This window comes from Triticum urartu, chromosome 6A, assembly GCF_056163025.1.
Source record: "Triticum urartu cultivar PI428250 chromosome 6A, HENAU_Tu73, whole genome shotgun sequence".
NCBI classification, from domain to species: Eukaryota; Viridiplantae; Streptophyta; class Magnoliopsida; order Poales; family Poaceae; genus Triticum; species Triticum urartu.
The window spans coordinates 447,099,260-447,124,094 of NC_141878.1; positions in this window are offsets into that span (position 1 = coordinate 447,099,260).

The following is a 24,835-nucleotide window of genomic DNA, read 5'->3' on the forward strand; positions in this document are numbered from 1 at the left end:
CCGAGGTGTATGCTCTAACTTGGCATGGTTCTACTACTCATATCATGCATATGGTGTCTTGCATTGCATAGTTTAGACATCATATACACAATATTCAACACCATGTTCTTAGTTCAGACATCATATATGCGAATGCCCTCCGCTTAGCATATAAATCACATATGTGAATTAAATCATGCGATCCTGGTTACTTAGATAACATGTATGTGAATTATGTCATGCGATCCTGTTTAGTTAGTCATCATATCTTTGAATTATGTTATGTTATGCTATCCAGTTTAGATAGACATCATATATGTGAAATTATGTCATGCTATCCATTTTAGTCAAACAATATACATGTCAATTATTTAATGCCCTCTTTTTTCCACACTATCTATTGCATTTGTCTCTCATACAATGTTTGTACATTCAATTATGTTTCCTGTTTATCAGCCATTTGAATTGGAGCGGGTGATGGCAGTATCTAGCGGAGTAAAAACACGGTCTTTAAATAAAATAGTGCTACCTCTTGGTAGAGATAGCACCCTAGTTGTACATGCACGAGAACCAGCCCTACCACACATAATCCAGACTCTCGCGGATTTTACCCCTACTGCATGGACAGAGAACCAGCTTCACCCAATCTAACCCCAACCCCAGCAAATAGTAACCATGTTCCTGTTGACACAGCACCATATCCACCACAGAGCTCCCAAACAAGAGCAGTTAGTAAGGCAGCTCCAGTGCCCAAAGCGCCAGTACTACCACGGCGAACCCCAACTCCACCAGTTAGTAGACCTATTCCTGTGGAGGAAGCACAACCAGCCATTCATAGTTTAGCATCTATCGCATTTGATGTTGTTAAAGCCTATGTGCGTATCTTCCCATCATGGAAATATTATACTGAAGATGAAGGAAAATGCCAGTTGCAGGTGTTTGTCCAGGAGTTATGTGTAAGTAATGTTATTCATGGCAATTACTTTGCTTTGTCCCATACATGCTACCTCTATGATGGTTATAATACAGCAATTTTTTCCATTTTTCTCTATAGAGAAGGACCGACTTGGAAACTTAGGATGAGGTAACCTGTGCTAATACCTCTGCTATCTTCAAGAATGCTTGGTGACAGTATCGGAATTACCTGAAGAAAACGTACTTCACTAGCAAAGAAACTCATCAAATTCCCTTATGTTCTCCTGAGACACATTTACTGGACAATGACTGGGAATGTCGTGTTCTTTACTAGTCCCGAACCAAGAATGTGGTAAGGTCTATGAGCTCATTTTATTTTAATTACTATATGCTTGCGTCTTACTGTACTCTGTTCATGTAGAACAAGTGCTTAAACCTGAAGAACAATTGTTCTCATTTAAGATTCCATTGCTATCGTGCATACTGCTTTGCTCTTGTATCACTGTATTTACTCATACAAACTTATTTTTAAATTTAAGTACCCAATGGAAACTCCAATGGCACAATAGGTATGTTTACGCATGTTTCTTTAACAGGTTGCTCTTATAATTAGCTCTGCTAATTTCAATTTCAATTGTGTATACAGTTGACTTCTCATATCATGCACATTACTAGCATCATGACATGGCCAATAGTGTTGTTGTACATGTAGACCCATGGTACCCATCTGAAATCTTGTTGTGCCGTTTAGTTTCCCACGCTTTGTATTCTTTTAGTGATGCTTTCTCTTGAACTGGTATGATTTGAACCATGTCTCTATTTTGATTTGGCAAGATAATGCAGTGACCATAGGACATAGATATATGTTTGTTTTATGCTTTTGTAATGTACTACTTGGCAATAGAAGACTTGGTAGTTTAATCTTGTCCACCTTACTAAGGAATTGGTTCACCGAAATGAGTTTCATATACTAGTACATGCTAAACCTGTTATGTGTCTGCTTGTTTCCTCTTTTAGAATGCTGATAGAATATTGGGGAAGAGTGCCTTATTAAGCAATGATAAAGAAAGTAATGCAGATAAGGCTCAGGATCATGAGACATCCTTGTTGGTCTCCAACAAAGCTGATAGAACAGCTAAGGAAAACTATCTTGAAGACAGTGAGGCAACCCCAAAGTCATGTCTTGGTTTACTGTTTGAGTTACTAGCCACTACCGCTTGCACAAGCTATTCAAACTCACTGTCTGAATCAGTTCGGTTTCTTGAGTCTCAACTACAAGCTGAAAGACATCGCTCAGTTGTGTTGCAACAAGAAGCGGAAGGACTGCGGAAGTCCCTGGAGCATTCAGATGCATACTTTCTGGTGCAACAGCAAGCATTGGAGGATTTTAGCGCCAAACAGGACAAAGATAATAAGCTTGCTAAGCTTATTGCTAGCATGGTGGATACCCAGGATAACGTTTCTTGAGCTCTTCTGAAGTTGTTTCAGTTATGGACTTGTTTTGCTGCTGCGTTTATTTGCACTGGTGGCCAATTTTGACGAACAGTGTATGTAATATGCTCCTTTGTTCCCTATATTTGCACTGGTGGCGAACTTTGATGCCCAGTGGATGTAATATGTGTAATAGCTGTAATAGGCTAGCGTTAATTGCTTGCTTATTTATTTCCTTATTGTCTTGTTTAGTTGTTTGCTTGTAGTCACTGCAGTTCTTTTTCCATGTTTTTTAGTGGCCACAATAACCTAGTTTTGGTAACTAGGCCACAATAATCATGGCAACACACGGACTGTTGTAACCATGGGCCTCCTGCGGGCCGTAGGATCTGTGGGCCTTCTATGGGCCGTAGGATCCATGGGCCTTTTACGGGCCGTAGGATCCATGGACTTTCTACGGGTCGTATGATCCATGGGCCTTCTACGGGCCATAGGATCCATTGGTCTTCTACGGGCCGTAGGATCCATGGGCCTTCTACGGGGTGTATAATCATTTCGCCAAACATGGGCCGTACTATTCGTGGACCATAACGGGCCGTTAATAGGCCGTATTTGATAACGCTATGAAAACAGCCCAACGAGTTAACGGGCCACAAATGGGCTGAATGTAACCACGGGCTGTATTTGGCCCACAAACGGAACAGGCCAGTAACGGACCGTATCTAACCAAATTCTAGAAATGAGCCCAAGAATAAATGGTCCCTTAGAAGGCCGAAAGTTAACACAGGCTGGAAATGGCCGACGGAATAATGGGCCGTTAATGGGTATAAAGCGATAGACTACTCATCATGGGCCAGTTTCATCTCGGGCCTTTAATGGGCCGAGAGTTACAAAGGGCCTCATATGGGCTGAAAGACATCATGGGCCATACATGGGCCGGAAGTTACAGCGGGTTGGAATCATATTGGACGGCCCAGATGAAGCTACTGGGCTTAATTCCGATAGGCCATAATAGGCCGGTGGTAAGCGGGCCGTAAATGGGCTATATACGGACAGGCCGTTATCTTTCCGTGGGCCGGCCCATTATCTTTTGACCAAGTCAAACATGTCATCCTTTTCACCGGAATGGGCCTCTGTTGGGCCGTGCCACGTGTCGACGTATCATAGGCGCCTCCTGTCCAATGAGTGGATGACATCTGTCTGAACGTTGAGCCGAGACGTGTTTCCTCCGGCCAATGAGAATTTTACACGTGGAAAATTCCCATTGGTCTAGGATATTAACGGGTTATCGGATCCAAAACCGGACCCGGTAGCTTAACGGCGCCCCGTTATGGTGGATGCCACGTGTCGTTCACCCTTGACGAAAGCACTTATATGACGCGTGATTTATCGTCATGGAAGTGGACACTTCCATGATGATAATTTTGGTAATGTCATGGAACACTTCTACGACAGCACATGTATGACTATCTTTATTCTGTCATAAATTTGTCATGGATGTACATGCATGACAGAAAACGTGACCTACTATGACAAACACGTATCATCACGGAAGTGTCTTTTTTTGTAGTGCACGGTGGCCGGCAGTGGGGTGGCGGCCACGACGGCCACCTCCCGCCTTCAGGCCGCGGCGGCAGAGCGGGAGATGGCCCTGGCTTTTGACAGTGGTGTGGTGGCAACGGCGGCCGCCAACAGCTGCTGACGGGCAGTGGCGGCGGAGCGTGTGGTGGGTGCTCCACGCACACCCAACAGGGACGCCACAGGCACTACACTATTCCGGGGATTGTGCCGCCACCGTGGGGTAGTATCCCAGCTAGAGCTGTCCTCTGATAACGGCAGAGTGGCTAAGCGAGGAACGACGGACCGGTGCCATTGGCAATTGTGGGAGAAGCAGACGAGATAAGCTATAGGGAGGGAGGGGAAAATGCGATGGAGGACTCGCTGGCCGTGAGGGTTTTTATAGCAGGCCGACAAGCATTGGGATTTTGGGGGATTTCACCGAGTCGGGCGGGAAGCTCGCGCGGGAACCTGCGAGGTTGCCTGGGAATGGGCTCACCGACGATTCATTGGCACCACCGTTTGGCCAAAAGAACGCCCCCACGCGGTGCGCAAGCTTGCGCTATAAGACATCTGCGGTAGCGGGGTGACAAGATGTGCGAGAGGAGGATGAGAGGACACGTACACATACAGTTAATAGAAAAAAAGTTTGCTATTTAATTACCTACTATACTCCCATCCTGGTTTATAAGTAGGATTTAACTAGTAATATACGAATGCATGTCGCCATAGATTATATCGTTGGAGTTGTATTTGAACATAGTTTCCAGCTATGCAATTTTTGTAACATGCATTAACACTTTTTTGGTTAAATTTAAGGTTATACACCAGCAAGCGTTTGCCCGCAACACACACGGCTTATTCCATCACAAACAGCTCTGATGGATCAACTGTCTGCCACGTATCGCACATGCAACTCTAATCTGATTCGTGCTTGATGTCTCCGAAATCGCTCGCATAGTTCGTCTTATTTGCCACGTATCACTGTGCCGTCCTCTGCTCGTGTCCCTCGGCAAGCTCTGCTCATCGTTAGGCGCTGCGGCGCACTCTGTCGCGTCCGTTGGCGCGCTCTGCTCGCGTCCGTCGGCATGCTCGGATTGTGGATAGCTTTTACTTGAGGCGGCCGCAGAGCGCTCTGCTCGTGTCCCTACACGCGCGCTCTGCCAGCGGTTGGGCGTGCGCATGATCACGTCGGGGGCCCCATATGCATGCGGTTGCGCCGCGCGTGTTGCCACGCGATGAAGTTACATGTGGCACGATGGAGTTACGCACTGCAAATTAGAACTGCCATCAGCGCCTGCCGATATTCCTGGCCTTCCGGCTTCCCTTTTAATTCCCGCGGCCATTATAACCTTAGTCTTTTCAACCTTTCGATCGCGCCCCACAACACATCAAGCACACCCACGACAACACATAGAGAGGGGATGTCCGGCGGCACTCCAATGGAGTTCGGCGAGCATAGAGTGGAGACCCACGCGAGGGAGACGAATCTCTCGGTGGTGTACACCATCAACCCGGCCATGGTGGACGACTACATCAACAACGTTGAGCAGTTGCTTGTTGGAGACAAGTACAAGGTGGTCGGCATCGACCTCCAGTACACCGCTGGTCGTCCCGGCATAGATCAGAAGGTTGTCGTCGCCCAGTTGTGCATGCGCCATCATGTGCTCATCTACCACTACTGCATGGCCACAAAGCCTTGTGACCGTTTCAATAGGTTTGTCGACAACACCGATTACAAGTTTGCCATGGTGGAAACCAAAGATGATGTAAAAGTGCTCAGTGTTATGGGCTTGGCCTACAAGAACCTTGTCGAAATCCGTGACCACTACAGGGTCTAGGGCAGCACGAAGCAGGACTCCCTGGTCGAACTTGCCTCAGCCATCATCGACCCCTACTACGAAAAGATGAAGCAGGATGCCCAAAGAACAAGTCCCGTATCCTGGCACAAGGCCTGGATGTGGCAACTGGATGAACCTCACCTCAGGTTCGCGTCTACGAGATGCATAGGAGGATCGTTGACATGAGGAAGTGCCTCGTTACCCAAATCGACGAGCCCGGATCGAGCCACAAGCAGAGCAAGCATCACAAGAAGTAGATGATGATCATATGATCATTTATGCTAGTTAATCATGCATATAATATATAGTTTACTTTATTGGTGTGTGTGGAAATGTCATGTGTGTAGTAGCCACCTATGTAATTATGCATGTAATAGTTTACTTTGGTGTGTGCAAATGCCATGGTTGTAGTTGCCACCTATGTAAGTGGATGTTTAATTTGGTTATGCAAGCATGTCCTTATAAGTGTGTGTGTGTGTATGTTGTTGTTCTGTATGCAATCCCATCGCACAACACACACGTCTTATTAGAAGCAACTGTATGTGTTATTATCGGTCTTCACACACATTTCTGATTACAGACCTCTTTGCCGCGTATCACACACATCTTGTTAAGTTGAACCATTTCTGTTCTCATGTCTCAACGCAAACAGTTCATCCGAGTGAACCGCATGCCGTATCGCACACACCTTTGATCTGTCTCACCGTTTCTTTTGTGTTGCCTAATCACAAAAAGTTCATCCGAGTGAACCGTATGTTGTGCATCGCACACGCCTTCATCTGGCTACCCATTTCTTTTGCTCCTCCTCATCGCAAACAGTTCATTAAACTGAACCGTATGCCCTTCATCGCACACACAAATAAAACCTGAACCGTGTTTGATGCATCCGTCATCACAAACATTTTATACATTTTTGACGGTTTTCATACAACACCGTTTGCGATTATTGCATCGCACACAGTTTCTCGAAGGGTCTCTGATCGTAGTGTCACGTTAGCAGCATCCTGCAGTAGTGGCCCGTTGTTATTTCGGCCTAAACCGGCAATAAACAAGGTCCTAGGGGCGCAAGTAGGATAATTTTTCGGTGCCGGCGCTAAAAAGAGAGCCCTGGGGGGCATGTTGGGGGCGAGTGGAGATGCTCTAAGGCTATAGGCAGATTCTCGATAGTAGCGCGGGTTAACAACTCAGGTTGCTATTAAGTACTCCCTCCGTCCCAAAATAAGTGTCTCAACTTTGTACTAACTTTAGTACAAAATTGTACTAACTTGAGACACTTATTTTGAGATGGAGGGAGTAGTAAGTAGTGTCAGGGCAGAACAGGCGCAATAGGTAGAACTTAATAGTAGTGTTGAGTTCCCAGACACGTGCTTCGCAGTGCTCCCACGGGTTGGCCACAGTAGCAACGTGGGTCATCGGACCGTGCTACTGCTAAGCCCGTTAGTAGTAGCACGGTGCCACCACCCCCGCTGCTACTGTGGCCAGCCCGGGCCCAGCTCCCGGCCCACTTAGCAGCGGTGTTGATCCTGGGCCCCCGCCCATACCTCCGCGCTACTGCTAAACAAGCCCTTTCTTTTTTCCCTATGGCCCATTCCACTACCTCACTACCTCACACTCCGTCGCTTGCTCTCTATGCCGTCGCCGTCGCCCGTCGTTGCCCCCAAGGTATCTCACTCCTCCCTCGTGCCTCCCTCCCTCCATTACTCCCTCCTTTGGCCGCCCGCCGTCTACGCCCTCCTTCCTCCTCCTCTCGTCGCCCTCCTCCCTCCTCATTACGCACCGTCCTCCTCCCTCCCTCCCCATCCTGGCCTTGATACGTCTCCAATGTATCTATAATTTTTTATTGTTCCATGCTATTATATTATCTCTTTTGGATGTTTAATGGGCTTTAATATGCTCTTTTATATTATTTTTGGGACTAACCTATTAACCGGAGGCCCAGTGCCAGTTTTTGTTTTTTTGCCTATTTTAGAGTTTCGCAGAAAAGGAATACCAAGCGGAGTCCAAACGGGATGAAACCTTCGCGGTGATCTTTCTTGGACCGAAAGCAATCCAGAAGACTTGGAGTCAAAGTCTGGAACTCCACGAGGCGGCCACAAGGCAGGAGGGCGCACCCATGGGGTAGGCGTGCCCCCACCCTCGTGGGCCCCTCGTAGCTCCACCGACGTACCTCTTTTGCCTATATATACTCTTATACCCTAGAAACATTGCAGAGAGCCATGAAACCACTTTTCCACTGCCGCAACCTTCTGTACCTGTGAGATCCCATCTTGGGGCCTTTTCCGGCAATCTTCCAGAGGGGGAATCGATCACGGAGGGCTTGTACATCAACACCATTGCCTCTCTGATGAAGCATGAGTAGTTTACCACAGACCTTCGGGTCCATAGTTATGAGCTAGATGGTTTCTTCTCTCTCTTTAATTGTCAATACAAAGTTCTCCTCGATGTTCTTGGACATCTATTCGATGTAATACTCTTTTGCGGTGTGTTTGCCGAGATTCGATGAATTGTGGTTTTATGAACAAGACTATCTATGAATATTATTTGGTTCTTCTTTGAATTCTTATATGCATGATTTGATATCTTTGCAAGTCTCTTCGAATTATCGGTTTACTTTGGCCTACTATATTGATCTTTCTTGCAATGGGAGAAGTGCTTAGCTTTGGGTTCAATCTTGCGGTGTCCTTTCCCAGTGACAGTAGGGGCAGCAAGGCACGTATTGTATTGTTGCCATCGAGGATAAAATGACGGGGTTTATATCATATTGCTTGAGTTTATCCCTCTACATAATGTCATCTTGCTTAATGCGTTACTCTGTTCTTATGAACTTACTACTCTAGATGCATGCTGGATAGCGGTAGATGTGTGGAGTAAAAGTAGTAGATGCAGAATCGTTTCAATCTACTTGACACGGACGTGATGCCTATATTCATGATCATTGCCTTAGCTATCTTCATAATTATACGCTTTTCTATCAATTGCTCGGCAGTAATTTGTTCATCCACTGTAATACATGCTATCTTGAGAGAAGCCACTAGTGAAATCTATGGCCCCTGGTTCTCTTTCTTATTATATTGTATCTATTTTATTTACATCGCATCTCGTTTACTATTTTGCAATCTTTACTTGCCAATATATACAACAAAAATACCAAAAATATTTACTTCACTATCTTTATTAGATATCACTTTTGCGAGTGACCGTGAAGGGATTGACAGCCCCTTTATCGCGTTGGTTGCAAGGTTCTTGATTGTTTGTGCAAGTACTAGGTGACTTGTGCGTTGTCTCCTACTGGATTGATACCTTGGTTCTCAAAACTGAGGGAAATACTTATGCTACTTTGCTGCATCACCCTTTCCTCTTCAAGGGAAAACCAACGCATGCTCAAGAGGTAGCAAGAAGGATTTCTGGCACCATTGCCGAGGAGATCTACGCCAAGTCAAGACATACCAAGTACCCATCATAAACTCTTCTCCCTCGCATTACATTATTTGCCATTCGCCTCTCGTTTTCCTCTCCTCCACTTCTAAAACGATTTTTGAGAACCTTTGCCTTTTCTTCGCCCCTCTTCCGTTCGTCTCTTTTCGCTTGCTTCTTATGTTCTTGGGTGTTAGTGTGCCTATTTGCTTTGATGGCTCTACCAAAAAGCGTTGATCCTCACCTTAGAAGGTTGGAAGAAATTGAAAACAACGTTAGAAGCTTTATGTCTTTGCAATTTGAGCATATTAATTTCTTCAGAAATGAGCTTAAAGAACAAAAAAGTTTTATGGAGTACATGAATAAAGAGCTTGATGATATGTCTAAAGAATTTTATGGTTTGAAATCTCAATTTGCTCATCTTGAAAATTTAGTAGGCCAAATTTCGGATCAGCAAGCCACCTGAGTTCATAAGATGACCGCTAAACTGGAAGATCTAGATGAAATGATGATGATCTAAAAGTGATTGATGTGACTCCTATTAAATCTTTGTTTTCCAATATGAATCTTGATAAAGATAGGACTGGAGATGAGTCAACTTTTTATTGAGATTGGAGATGAGTCAACTTTAGTTAAAAGGCGTCCCAATGATTTGGAGTTTTTAGATCTTGATGCAAAAATTAATAAAAGTGGGATTGAAGAGGTCAAAAATTTACATAGCAATGACCCCACTATTTTAGATTTCAAGGAATTTAATTATGATAATTGCTCTTTGATAGATTGTATTTCCTTGTTGCAATCCATGTTAAATTCTCCTCATGCTTATAGTCAAAATAAACCTTTTACTAAACATATCGTCGATGCTTTCATGCAATCCTATGAAGAAAAGCTTGAACTAGAAGTTTATATACCTAGAAAAATTTATGATGAGTGGGAACCTACTATTAAAATTAAGATTAAAGATTATGAATGCTATGCTTTATGTGATTTGGGTGCTAGTGTTTCCACGATTCCAAAAACTTTGTGTGATGTGCTAGGTTTCTGAGAATTTGTTCTTTAAATTTGCATCTTGCGGATTCCACCATTAAGAAACCTATGGGAAGGATTAATTATGTTCTTATTGTTGAGAATAGGAATTATGTGCCTATAGATTTCATTGTTCTTGATATAGATTGCAATCCTACATGTCCTATTATTCTTGGTAGACCTTTCCTTAGAACGATTGGTGCAATTATTGACATGAAAGAAGGAAATATTAGATTCCAATTTCCGTTAATGAAAGGCATGGAACACTTTCCTAGCAAGAAAATTAAATTTCCTTATGAATATATTATGAGAGCCACTTATGGATTGCATACCAAAGATGGCAATACCTAGATCTATTCTTGTTTTTATGCCTAGCTAGGGGCGTTAAACGATAGCGCTTGTTGGGAGGCAACCCAATTTTATTTTTGTTCCTGTTTTGTAATAAATAATTCACCTAGCTTCTGTTATGATTGTGTTTTTTATGTTTAATTAGTGTTTGTGCCAAGTAAAGCCTTTAGGATCTTCTTGGGTGATTGTTGTTTGATCTTGCTAATAAAAGCAGAAAGTATGCGCTCATGAAAATAATTATCATTTTCTACCAGAGAGTGATAAAATACCAATTCCAACTGCAGTAGATCAATATACTTTTTATCCTGGTCTTCCTAATTTTTCAGAATTTTTGGAGTTACAGAAGTATTCGAAATCTCCACATTGCTACACACTGTCCTGTTTTTGACAGATTCTGTTTTTCGTGTGTTGTTTGCTTATTTTGATGAATCTATGAGTAGTATTGGGGGGGGGTATGAACCATAGAGAAGTTGGAATACGGTAGGTTTAACACCAATATAAATAAAGAATGACTTCATTACAGTACCTTGAAGTGGTGATTTATTTTCTTATACTAACGGAGCTTACGAGTTTTCTGTTAAGTTTTGTGTTGTGAAGGTTTCAAGTTTTGGGTAAGGATTTGATGGACTATTGAACAAGGAGTGGCAAGAGCCTAAGATTGGGGATGACCAAGGCACCCCAAGTTAATATTCAAGGACAACCAAAAGCCTAAGCTTGGGGATGCCCCGGAAGGCATCCCCTCTTTCGTCTTCATTTATCGGTAACTTCACTTGAGGCTATATTTTTATTCACCACATGATATGTGTTTTGCTTGGAGCATCTTGTATGGTTTGAGTCTTTGCTTTTTAGTTTAACACAATCATCCTTGCTGTACACACCTTTTGGGAGAGTCACGCATGAATCAGAATTCATTAGAATACTCTATGTGCTTCACTTATATATTTTGAGCTAGATAATTTTGCTCTAGTGATTCACTTATATATTTTTAGAGCACGGTGGTGGTTTTATTTTATAGAAATTATTGATCTCTCATGCTTCACTTATATTATTTTGAGAGTCTTTTAGAACAGCATGCTAATTTTATTTGGCTATAAAATTAGTCCTAATATGATGGGCATCCAAGATGGGTATAATAAAAACTATCATATAAAGTGCATTGAATACCGTCTTGTCTGGCTTAAGCATGAAGCTTCGTTGTCTACAGTCCACTGCCCCCACTTGAACCACACTTGCGCACCAGTTTCTCACGGCATCGAGCGAATTTTTTTTGCCACCGCGGAAATATCTATCTCCCTGCCCCCTCCCTCCTACCAAAAGCCACATTTCCACTGTTCCTCCTTGCTTTCCAAGTTCAAACCTTCACTGCTGCTTACTGGCAGCTCAGCCTCCTCGCCGGCGACCCTTCTTCTTGCAGCGCCACCTCCTCGCCGGTTACCGTTCTTCTTGCAGCGCCGCCTCCACGCTGGCGACCCTTCTTCTTGCAGCGCCGCCTCCTCGCTGGCGACCCTTCTTCTTGATGCGCGGCCTCCTCGCTGCAGACCCTTCTTCTTGCCGCGCGGCCTTGTCGATATGGTTAGGTAATCCACACCCGCCCACACCATCCTCCTCCTTTCCCGTCCCACATGCCCCGACTGATGAAGTGACACCTTCCACCGAAATCACTACCCCATCCTCCAATTAAGCGCCGCCCACAACCATTTTACACGCAGTATAACATGGAGCTGAGTAGCATGCGGCCGCACGTGCGAACGAGGTCGCTATGGCTGCCATGCATGTCGATCGCCAGATCTTGGAGGAGCACCTCGTCTTCGAGGCCATCGTCGGCACCGCCACGTGGTTGTCTACTTTAAAATATAGTTCATGATGTTTTCTCGAGGCCACCGCTAGTGCTTTCTAGTGATTTGTCCTCTGTAATGTTAATATGCAATCTGATGTTCAGTTAACAGTTTGGTCCACTTTAATGTAATGTTCAGTTAACACTTTGGTGCAACAATTGCTACATTTCATAGTACTGTTCTCAAGCATTTTCTTTGTTTTGTTAACTGTCTTATCTTCTAGTACATGTTTCTATTCTGCAATGTCGTGCTCAGTTAACTATTTTGGTTCATTTGGTCTGCTGTCCATTTAACTGTTCGGTTCCTTTCTGTAATTTAATTTTCATTTGTTGTGGGTACAATTTTGTATTGTTATGCATGTGTCACCAAACGAATTTGGTTGTACTCAATACATATTCTACTGATAGTATGGCAACTCTCAGTTAACCTGATCAAGATCTTCCTTATGTGTGTTGCAGGGGAACAATGGGAGACACTGCGGTTTACCACCGAGGTTTGTTCAAGCAGGCTCCTTTGGCTAATATCACATTATTGTGCAGTTGCAGGAATCATTCTAATATTTAGGTTTCTTACAATTTGGTCTTGCACATGTAGGTCCTGCTGTCAGAGGCTTAGACCCACTGTTCGACTCATTTTGCATATGGAGAAATGAGATGTCCATAAATATCAGTCAAGTCAAGAAACTCAAAAATATTGTTAGGATGAAGAAACTTGCAACAAATAATGGCAAGATCTTTGTTTGCACAATGAAGAAGACATCAATCAACTATAGGATGGTACCAACTCTTTTACCTTGTTTTTACCCCTTGCGCCATTTCAAAATTTACAACAGTGATTTACGCATAGCTTTGTTTTCAGTACTTTTCAAAGCAATTAGCTAATGATTACCTTTCAAACCACCTGCATGGTCAAGAGACGAGGAAGGTATTCATTCAACACCCACGGTACAATATTGAAGTCTTGCTGAAGAGGACGAAGGTTGGGCGGGCAATTATCCATAGCCATTGGCCTAAAGTTGCAAGGACATTCAACATCACTGAAGGCTCAATATTTTCCTTCCGCTTCTGAAGTTTCCCAGATGAGATTCATATGTCTATTTACCATGTATGATGCTACTTTCCAAATGTTTTTGATGCTGCATGTGAAACTTGGTGCTGTTGTGTAATGGCGTAACTGAGTGCCGAAGCTATCTGATGTAATTCGATTATGAAATCCTGGTTGCTTTTATATGAATATGAAATATCTGGCGTGTTTTATAAGAAATATTAGTTTGATTAGTACATGTATTATCAATAATAAGATAATTCCCCTGCTTATTGGGGTTTTCTATTGCAAACGGTTACTCAGGCAGCACCATGGGCGATGAACTCAAACAACCCGCATGGTTTCTAGAAAGTAGGCGTGTTCGATCAACTAACAATCACACACGGCTTCCGGCAGCGAACTGTTTGCGTTAGGCCACCTTGCACAAACGTTTCCACACAAAGAACTGTGTGTGATATACATACCTACGGAAATGTTTTTCTAGGATTCACCGTGTGGGATGTACATACCTACGGAAATGATTTTCTGGGATTCACCATGTGGGATGTACATACCTATGGAAATGATTTTTTTGCGATTCACCGTGTGGGATGTACATACCTACGGAAATGATTTTCTTGGATTACCGTGTGGGGTGTACATACCTGTGAAAATGATTGGGTTTCGATGCCTCGCCCGATCGCACACGGCCCCAGCCTGGGTCCCAGGTGTGCCTATCCTCGACGATTTCTAGGTCATGTGTGAAGGACACCCTATCGCACACACTCACTTGGCAACGGTTCCAAATGCCATCGTGGAAAGGGGTTAAAAACAGTTTGTTTAGGACGTCACTGTACCAGTGACATGTCATTGTCATTAGGGATGCCCAGTCCCAAAATGAAAAATGAATTTACTTTATGTTGTCAAATAATAAATTCCTTGGAAAGTGTTGGTATGGAGGGCAACCGTGGATATGGCTAGACATGGAAAGTGAAAGTATGATGGGAAAAGGAATAAACTTTATTTTCTGTTTGGGAACCACCTATGAAATATCTAAGCGTGGAATGTATTGGGAACTCTAAGTCGTTTTCGTTGGTGGGATGGATACACCTCCCAAAATGTTTTTATCTCTAAGTTTTTCGCTTTGAGCTCTGGCACCTCTACAAATCCCTACTTCCCTATGCGAAGGGCCTTTCTTTTACTTTATGCAATTTTTTTCTTGAATTTGAGTCTCGATCTTCTCTTATAAAAGCACCAACTAGGAGGCAATATGATCGTACTTGAGTATTGGGTGTAGCTAATATGCGAGTGTGTTTCATGAATGGATCAATGGTTGAGCATGATGGGCTAGGGATAGCTTATTTTAGCATTGATATTTTGAAAGACACGGTTTCTTGTTGATACACTTGAGTATTTAAATTGTCATGTCAAAACTAGACTATTGCTTTGAACAATATAAAACTCCAAATGTTCATGCTATAAAGGAAGAAATATGATATGACATGTTAGGCAGCATTCCACATCATAAATTCTGTTTTTATCACTTCCCTACTCGAGGACGGGTAGGAGTTAAGCTTGGGGATGCTGATACGTCTCCAACGTATCTATAATTTTTATTATTCCATGCTATTATATTATCAATCTTGGATGTTTTATAATCATTTTATAGTCATTTTATATGATTTTTTGGTACTAACCTATTGACATAGTGCCGAGTGCCAGTTGCTGTTTTTCCATGTTTTTAACATCGCAGAAAATAAATATCAAATGGAGTCCAAATGCCACTTTATGGAGAATTTTTATGGGCCGGAAGGAAAACAACGGGCCCTGGTTGCACCTGGGGGTGCCCCGAGGGGAGCACAACCCACGATGGCGCACCATTGAGGCCCAGGCGCGCCCTGGTGGGTTGTGCCCACCTCGGGTGCCCCTGGACCGCCTCTTTGCTCTATAAATACCCCAATGTTCCCAAAACCCTAGGGGAGTCGACAAAATATTGATCCAGCCGCTGCAGAGTCCAGAACCACCAGATCCAATCTAGACACCATCTCGGATGGGGTTCACCACCTCCATTGGTGCCTCTCCGATGATGTGTGAGTAGTTCTTTGTAGACCTTCGGGTCCGTAGTTAGTAGCTATATGGCTTCATCTCTCTCTCTCTCTCTTGATTCTCAATACAATGATCTCTTGGAGATCCATATGATGTAACTCTTTTGCGGTGTGTTTATTGGGATCGATGAACCTTGAGTTTATGATCAGATCTATCTTTTTATATCCATGAAAGTATTTGAGTTTCTTTGATCTCTTTTATGCATGATTTCTTATAGCCTCGTATTTCTTCTCCGATATTTGGGTTCTATTTTGCCAACTTGATCTATTTATCTTGCAATGGGAAGAGGTGCTTTGTAGTGGGTTCGATCTTACGGTGTTGGATCCCAGTGACAGAAGGGGAACTGACACGTATGTATCGTTGCTACTAAGGATAAAACGATGGGGTCTATCTCTACATAGATAAATCTTGTCTACATCATGTCATCGTTCTTATTGCATTACTCCGTTTCACCATGAACTTAATACACTAGATGCATGCTGGATAACGGTCGATGTGTGGAGTAATAGTAGTAGATGCAGACAGGAGTCGGTCTACTAATCTTGGACGTGATGCCTATGTAATGATCATTGCCTGGATATCATCATGAGTATTCGAAGTTATATCAATTGCCCAACAATAATTTTTTCACCCACAGTTTGCTATTTTTCTCGAGAGAAGCCACTAGTAAAACCTACGGCCCCCGGATCTCTTTCTCATATTATTTACCTTTGCGATCTACTTTCATTTGCTTTTATTTTCAGACCTATTAATCCAAAAACCCCAAAATACTTTGCTGCACTTTATTTTATTTGCGATCTATTTATTCAATCAATTACAACTTTTTCCCTTCCGTGCACCAATTTCTGGCACCGTTACCCGAAAGGGATTGACAACCCCTTTAACATGTCGGGTTGCGAGGATTTGTTATCTCTGTGCAGGGGCTATTTACGTTGTGTTGCTTGGTTCTCCTACTAGTTTGATAACCTTGGTTTCATATCTGAGGGAAATACCTACCGTCGTTGTGCCGCATCATCCCTTCCTCTTTGGGGAAATACCGACGTACCTTCTAGTGACATCAACAGTTAGGTTGAACGGGCTAATGGCCTCATAATGAGCAGCATTAAACCCAGACTGGTGCGCTCCCTACAGGAGTCAGATAAGCACTGGGTTGAGGAACTCGATTTCGTACTCTGGGGCTCCGGACTATGCCTAATCGAACGACCGGATACACCATTTTTTCATGGTGTACGGCGCAGAAGCTATCTTGCCATGCGGCATTATTCATGACTCACCTCGCGTGCGCATGTATGAAGAGAGAGAAGCTGAGCTTGATCGGCAGGACGACCTGGACGGCCTTAAAGAAGAGCGCGATATTGCACGAGCCTGTTCCGCATTTTATCAACAACAGGCTAGGAGATACCAAAGCAGAGAAGTGTGGGCCAAGACTTATAATGTCGGTGAACTCGTTTTGCGTCTCCCTGAGAAGAAGAAGGATAAGCTCAAACCAAAATGGGAGGGGCCCTTCATCATAGATGAAGTTCTTATAGGAGGAGCCTACCGCCTTCGTAATGCATCGGATAATCGCCTTGAGCCAAATCCATGGAACGCTGCTCGGCTCCGAAGATTCTACGCATAGTTTGGCCGCATCCTTTTCTTAGTCCCTTTTTTCTTTTTTTCTCTTGTTCCTTTTTTCTTATATACTTCCCAGTGTATGTTCGGATATGCCGAACTATTATGGGTACCCATCTTTAAATGTATACACCCGACTATGACTAGGGGCTTCTTTGACGAACCTTATTATTAAAAGCTTGGAGCTTACATTACCTACGTTGTTTGTTATATACACTTTTTGCCATTATATGCACCTCTATGACTTAAGTTTTTGCCAAGCTAGGTTGCCTCGCTCTTGTGTTTATACCCTACGTTCCCGATTGTTCGGCTAGGGTGTAAAGGGAGCACCTCTGTGATTGTTACAACCAGGTAATCCGGACCTGTACCTCAGACGGGTGAAGCCGAAATCTAGCGTTCTTAAGAGAATAATTTGTTAGCAAGCAACGACAGATTGTTACGTTCTTGTAACTCTTTGAAAAAATAATGCGGGACAGGTTCCCCGAAATTCGGATCAAAGCCTAGGCACGCGCAATTAAGCTTGCAAACCCAAGGAAAGGAACCCTTAATGAAACTATTCTCCTTGGAATATGTTTCTTACGTAAGTAATATAACATACCTCCCCGAACTACATTTTTGTCTGTTCGAGCAATATGACTGGATTGCCTAGTTTCCGGACATAATGAATGTTTCTTACATTCCACAATACTATCCGGAAGCACTCCACCTTCTTGGCTCGGAGGCCGAAGCCGAAAGTCTGCGATGACAACTTTTCACATGTTTGGTCGGAGATAAAAATTCAAGAGTAGAGGTACATTGATACATCAAAACAAGCACCCACTCCTTATCTATACCATCTATAAGACTGTCTAAACTACAGTCTTCTTGTGAGTACTTCGCAGCTATCATCACTTGGTCGTATACCAAGTTCATAGGAATCTCCTTTCCGTCGGGCCCTCGAGGTCCAACTCGAGCCATATGATTTGGATCGAGTCCAATATAGCGTGTTTTCACCATCGCCCACGCTTCTCGTGCACCTTCCCGGCATGCGGACACCTTCCATAGCTCGAAGCAGCGCCGGGCACCTTTGAACAGGTTCGCCAACCCCTCCATACTTTCTGTAGGGGCATTAGACGACCATAAAGCCTTCGCCATACTTCTCATAGCTTTCCGGGCTCGTTCATGCATCACGGACAGTTCCTTAAGCACGTCACCTCGAAATCCGGATACTTCCTCCTCAGGTCGACCGGTTAACAGACCTGCAATAACAAAATTATGACAATCCGGACTATGGGATGCTCTACGTCCTTTAGAGGTGTCAAAAGGTCATACCGAATATGCCGCCTTTCAACTTCTTTTTTCTCGCTGTGAGGCCGATAACTGCGACTTTAAGCTCTTTATCTCTTCGTCTTGTTTACCCTTTTCCTCCTCAGGCTTGTTCTTCTGATCAGTGGTCATTGTGGCCTTTTTCATCTCCATAAGCTCTGTAGTGGCGTCATTCAGCTTTATCTGGTTTTTCTTCAGCTCCTGGGACAATGCGTTGTTCTTCTCCTTGAGAACCTGCAGGTTGTAACGATCCTTAAATCGGTTGGCCTAACAGCTTCAAGTCTCGGGGGCTACTGGCATACATCTATTAAAATTTCACAAACTATTACCTGCATATCCTTTGAAAACAGTTGAGTAACTCCTGCAAGTCCATCCTGGGCGGCTCGGATATATGCATCCACGACGCTGAGTGCGGTAAATTCCTGTTTGGAGAAAACTGGAGCGCGTATGGCCTGTTTCAGTCGACGATGATTCATTACGCTCTCTACCTCAGAATTCATGACCGATATGTCATCCGAATCCTCTTAAAAAGGCGGGGCCGGCACTGTTTCAGCCCTCGCCCTAGTTGACGAGTCTGGTGCCGGATTAGCTGACATTCGGCTAGCAGGGCGTTTTCCCACGGTTTGCCATGTAGTCCTCCTGAAATAGAGGTAGAAGAGGAATTTAACAATCAGATCTCATGCTTAGGCATATATCAAAGGACATGCCTCCTTGAAGGAGGAGAAGGCTCGACAGTGCTCCCGGTTTCCTTTCATTTCGAACGATCGCCCTGTGTAGGGGCCGCCCTCGAGGTAGTACGTCTTGTTGAGCGCCAATCCTATGAAGTATAGTTTAGTGCAATGGATAAGGTGCAAGTAAGGGGTTCTTTTTGAAAAAGCTTTTTGAATACTTACGATGGAGAGGGAATAAGGGAGGGGGTAGTCGACTGTAATAGCCACTTCCAAGCCGTCAAGGCTCGCTTGATTAAATACTCCATCATCGAACTCTATGTATATATCCCGATCCTCGCAGAGGCCAGGGTCTTTGTTGTGATTATGATCCTCTAGCTGTGGGGCAGGACATCGAACATCCTCGATCATCTTCCTCCATGACTGTTTTAAGATAACAAAGAACAATTTAATTAGCGTGCCTCGACAGCAGTAAAGCAACATTGATAATCAAAATCTTACCCATTCAATGGGGTTGTACATGGAATAACCTTCTCGTCAGTTTAAGCGGAGGAAGTCTTCTTTTTCCCCTTATACAGATCGGCCAGGATCATGGCCAGTTCGGCCGGGGTGTCCGAACCCTTGCGTCTATAATGAGATGCGTCGTCTTCTCCATTGTAGCACCATAAAGGAGTTACTCTGGACTGAAGAGGCTGGATACATCATTTTATTGTGATGGCCATGACTTCGATTATCGAGAGCTCTGTATGGGCTAGTAATCTGACCTTGCTAACCAACCTTTTTACTTCTGCACTGTCTTCCTCCTTGGGACTCCGGGGATGCCAATTGAGGCGTTTCTACATAGGAGCACTGGAAAATTCGGGGAGGTCGCACCGAACTGGGTCCAGAAGTGGGACATCATCAATATAAAACCACTCTGAATACCATTCTAGGGATACCTCTTTGGGAGTTCCAATAGGGTAGTCTGATCCGGCTATGCACCATACTTCAGTGCTGCCCACTTCAAATATGGAGCCCCCTCGATGGAGAGGGATGAGGCAAAAGAACTTTCTCCATAATTTGAAATGGTCCTCGCAGCCCAGAAACAGTTTGCAGAGAGCGACCAAGCGTGAGATGTGCAGAATCGAACCTGGGGTGAGGTTGTGCAGTTGGATGCCGAAAAACTCCAACACACTCCTGAGAAAGGGATGGATCGAAAATCCTAGGCCCCGCAAAAGGAACGAAACAAAGTACACCCTCTCCTCCTTATTGGGGTTGGGGAAATTTTCTGTTAGTACATCATTGCCAATCGAAGCCAATCCAGCTCGTACAGAGACTAGATCTGCGAGGGGGAGATATACCTGCATCTAGAGTCGACTCAACTGAAGATGGGACACTGAACAACTCTATCAATCGCCCTCTTGAGGGCCATGGGGGCGCGAAGAAGAGCTGATGGTAGCTGGAACTACGTTGGTATTTCCCTGGAGAGGGAGGGATGATGCAGCACAGCGACCGTAGGTATTTCCCTCAGTTATGAAACCAAGGTTATCGAACTAGTAGGAGAACCAAGCAACACAACGTATACAGCCCCTGCACACAAATAACAACACCTCGCAACTCGACGTGTTAAAGGGGCTGTCCAACCCTTTCGGGGTACGGCACCAGAAATTGCATGTTGACGGGAGAAAGCTGTAATATTTTGAAATAATAGATCACAAATAAAATAAAGTGCAGCAAAGTATTTTTGGATTTTTGGTTTAATAGATCTGAAAATAAAAGCAAGGAAAAGGTAGATCACAAAGGCAAGTATATGAGAAATAAGACCGCAAATATGTGAGAAATAAGACCCGGGGGCCGTAGGTTTCACTAGTGGCTTCTCTCGAGAAAAATAGCAAACGATGGGTAAACGAATTACTTTTGGGCAATTGATAGAACTTCAAATAATTATAACGATATCCAGGCAATGATCATTACATAGGCATCACGTCCAAGATTACTAGACCGACTCCTGCCTGCATCTACTACTATTACTCCACACATCGACCGCTATCTAGCATGCATCTAGTGTATTAAGTTCATGGAAAAATGGAGTAACGCAATAAGAACGATGACATGATGTAGGCAAGATCCTTTTATCTATATGGCGGTAGATATAGATCTTGTCTTTTTATCCTTAGTAGCAACGATACATATTTGTCAGTTCCCTTTCCGTCACTGGGATCAAGCACCGTAAGAACGAACCCTCTACCGGGCACCTCTTGCCATTCCAAGATAAATAGATCTAGTTGGCCAGAAAAATCCCAAATATCAGAGAAGAAATACGAGGCTATAAGAGATCATGAATAAAAGAGATCAAAGAAACTCAAATATTTTCATGGATATAAAAACATTGATCTGATCATAAACTCGAAGTTCATTGATCCCAACAAACACACCGCAAAAAAAGTTACATCATATGGATCTCCAAGAGACCATTGTGTTAAGGATCAAGAGAGAGAGAGAGATGAAGCCATCTAACTACTAACTACGGACCCGAAGGTCTACAAAGAACTACTCACGCATCATCGGAGAGGCACCAATGGAGGTGGTGAACCCCATCGGAGATGGTGTTTAGATTGGATCTGGTGATTCTGGACTCCGCGGCGGCTGGATGAATATTTCGTCGACTCCCCTAGGGTTTTGGGAATATTTGGATATTTATAGAGCAAAGAGGCGGTCCGAGGGGCACCCGAGGTGGGCACAACCCACCGGGGCGCGCCAGGGCCTCCTGGCGTGCCCTGGTGGGTTGTGCCCCCCTCGGGGCACCCCCAGGTGCAACCAGGGCCCATCTGCTTCCTTTTGTCCCATAAAAATCATCATAAAATTTCGTGCCATTTGTACTCCGTTTGATATTGATTTCCTGCAATGCAAAAAACATGGGAAAAATAGGAACTGACACTGGGCACTATGTCAATAGGTTAGTACCAAAAAATGATATAAAATGATTATAAAACATGAAGATTGATAATAAAACAACAAGGAACAATCAAAAATTATAGATACATTGGAGACATATCAGCATCCCCAAGCTTAACTCCTACTCGTCCTCTAGTAGGTAAGTGGTAAAAACAGAATTTTTGATGTGGAGTGCTGTTCATCAAGTCATATAATATTTTTTTTCTTTATAGAACGGACATTTGGACTTTTATGTGATTCAAAGCAATAGTCTAGTTATGACATAATAATTTAGATACTCAAGCATATCAAGAAGCAACCATGTCTTTCAAAATATCAATGCTAAAATAAGTTAACCCTGGCCCATCATGCTCAAACATTGATCCATTCATGAAACACGCTCGAATATTAACTACACCCAATACTTGAGCACGATCATATTGCCTCCTAGTTGGTGTTTTTATGAGAGAAGATGGAGACTCAAATTTCAAAATAAAAATTGCATAAAGTAAAAGAAAGTCCCTCCGCAGAGGGAAGTAGGGATTTGTAGAGGTGCCAGAGTCAAAGCAAAAATTTTGAGATAAAAACATTTTGGGAGGTGTATCCATCCCACCAACGAAAATGACTTAGAGTTCCCAATACTTTCCATGCATAGATATATCATAGGCGGTTCCCAAACAGAAAATAAAATTTATTCCTTTTTCCACCATAACTTTCACTTTCCCTGGCTAACCGTATCTACGGGTGCCCTCCATACCAACACTTTCCAAGGAATTTATTATTTGACAACATAAAGTAAATTCATTTCTTTTTGCATTTCGGGACTGGGCATCCCTAATACCTTTGCCTTACTGTCGTGCAATGACAAGTGAATAAACACTCATCTTGAGAATAACACATCTAGCATGGAAAATATTAGCCACCCCTTACCGCTCTGCGAGCAAAACAAACACACAAAAGAGAAGTTTATTTTGAAAATTAGAGATGGCCCATGCAAATTTGCTTAGAACGGCAAAAGAATACCGCATATAGGTAGATATAGTGGACTCATGTGGCAAACTGGTTTAAAGGATTTTGGATGCACAAGTAGGAGAACCAAGCAACACAACGTATACAGCCCCTGCACACAAATAACAACACCTCGCAACTCGACGTGTTAAAGGGGCTGTCCAACCCTTTCGGGGTACGGCACCAGAAATTGCATGTTGACGGGAGAAAGCTGTAATATTTTGAAATAATAGATCACAAATAAAATAAAGTGCAGCAAAGTATTTTTGGATTTTTGGTTTAATAGATCTGAATAAAAGCAAGGAAAAGGTAGATCACAAAGGCAAGTATATGAGAAATAAGACCACAAATATGTGAGAAATAAGACCCGGGGGCCGTAGGTTTCACTAGTGGCTTCTCTCGAGAAAAATAGCAAATGATGGGTAAACGAATTACTTTTGGGCAATTGATAGAACTTCAAATAATTATAACGATATCCAGGCAATGATCATTACATAGGCATCACGTCCAAGATTAGTAGACCGACTCCTGCCTGCATCTACTACTATTACTCCACACATCGACCGCTATCTAGCATGCATCTAGTGTATTAAGTTCATGGAAAAATGGAGTAACGCAATAAGAACGATGACATGATGTAGGCAAGATCCTTTTATCTATATGGCGGTAGATATAGATCTTGTCTTTTTATCCTTAGTAGCAACGATACATATTTGTCAGTTCCCTTTCCGTCACTGGGATCAAGCACCGTAAGAACGAACCCTCTACCGGGCACCTCTTGCCATTCCAAGATAAATAGATCTAGTTGGCCAGAAAAATCCCAAATATCAGAGAAGAAATACGAGGCTATAAGAGATCATGAATAAAAGAGATCAAAGAAACTCAAATATTTTCATGGATATAAAAACATTGATCTGATCATAAACTCGAAGTTCATCGATCCCAACAAACACACCGCAAAAAAAGTTACATCATATGGATCTCCAAGAGACCATTGTGTTAAGGATCAAGAGAGAGAGAGAGATGAAGCCATCTAACTACTAACTACGGACCCGAAGGTCTACAAAGAACTACTCACGCATCATCGGAGAGGCACCAATGGAGGTGGTGAACCCCATCGGAGATGGTGTTTAGATTGGATCTGGTGATTCTGGACTCCGCGGCGGCTGGATGAATATTTCGTCGACTCCCCTAGGGTTTTGGGAATATTTGGATATTTATAGAGCAAAGAGGCGGTCCGAGGGGCACCCGAGGTGGGCACAACCCACCGGGGCGCGCCAGGGCCTCCTGGCGTGCCCTGGTGGGTTGTGCCCCCCTCGGGGCACCCCCAGGTGCAACCAGGGCCCATCTGCTTCCTTTTGTCCCATAAAAATCATCATAAAATTTCGTGCCATTTGTACTCCGTTTGATATTGATTTCCTGCAATGCAAAAAACATGGGAAAAATAGGAACTGACACTGGGCACTATGTCAATAGGTTAGTACCAAAAAATGATATAAAATGATTATAAAACATGAAGATTGATAATAAAACAACAAGGAACAATCAAAAATTATAGATACATTGGAGACATATCAGCATCCCCAAGCTTAACTCCTACTCGTCCTCTAGTAGGTAAGTGGTAAAAACAGAATTTTTGATGTGGAGTGCTGTTCATCAAGTCATATAATATTTTTTTTCTTTATAGAACGGACATTTGGACTTTTATGTGATTCAAAGCAATAGTCTAGTTATGACATAATAATTTAGATACTCAAGCATATCAAGAAGCAACCATGTCTTTCAAAATATCAATGCTAAAATAAGTTAACCCTGGCCCATCATGCTCAAACATTGATCCATTCATGAAACACGC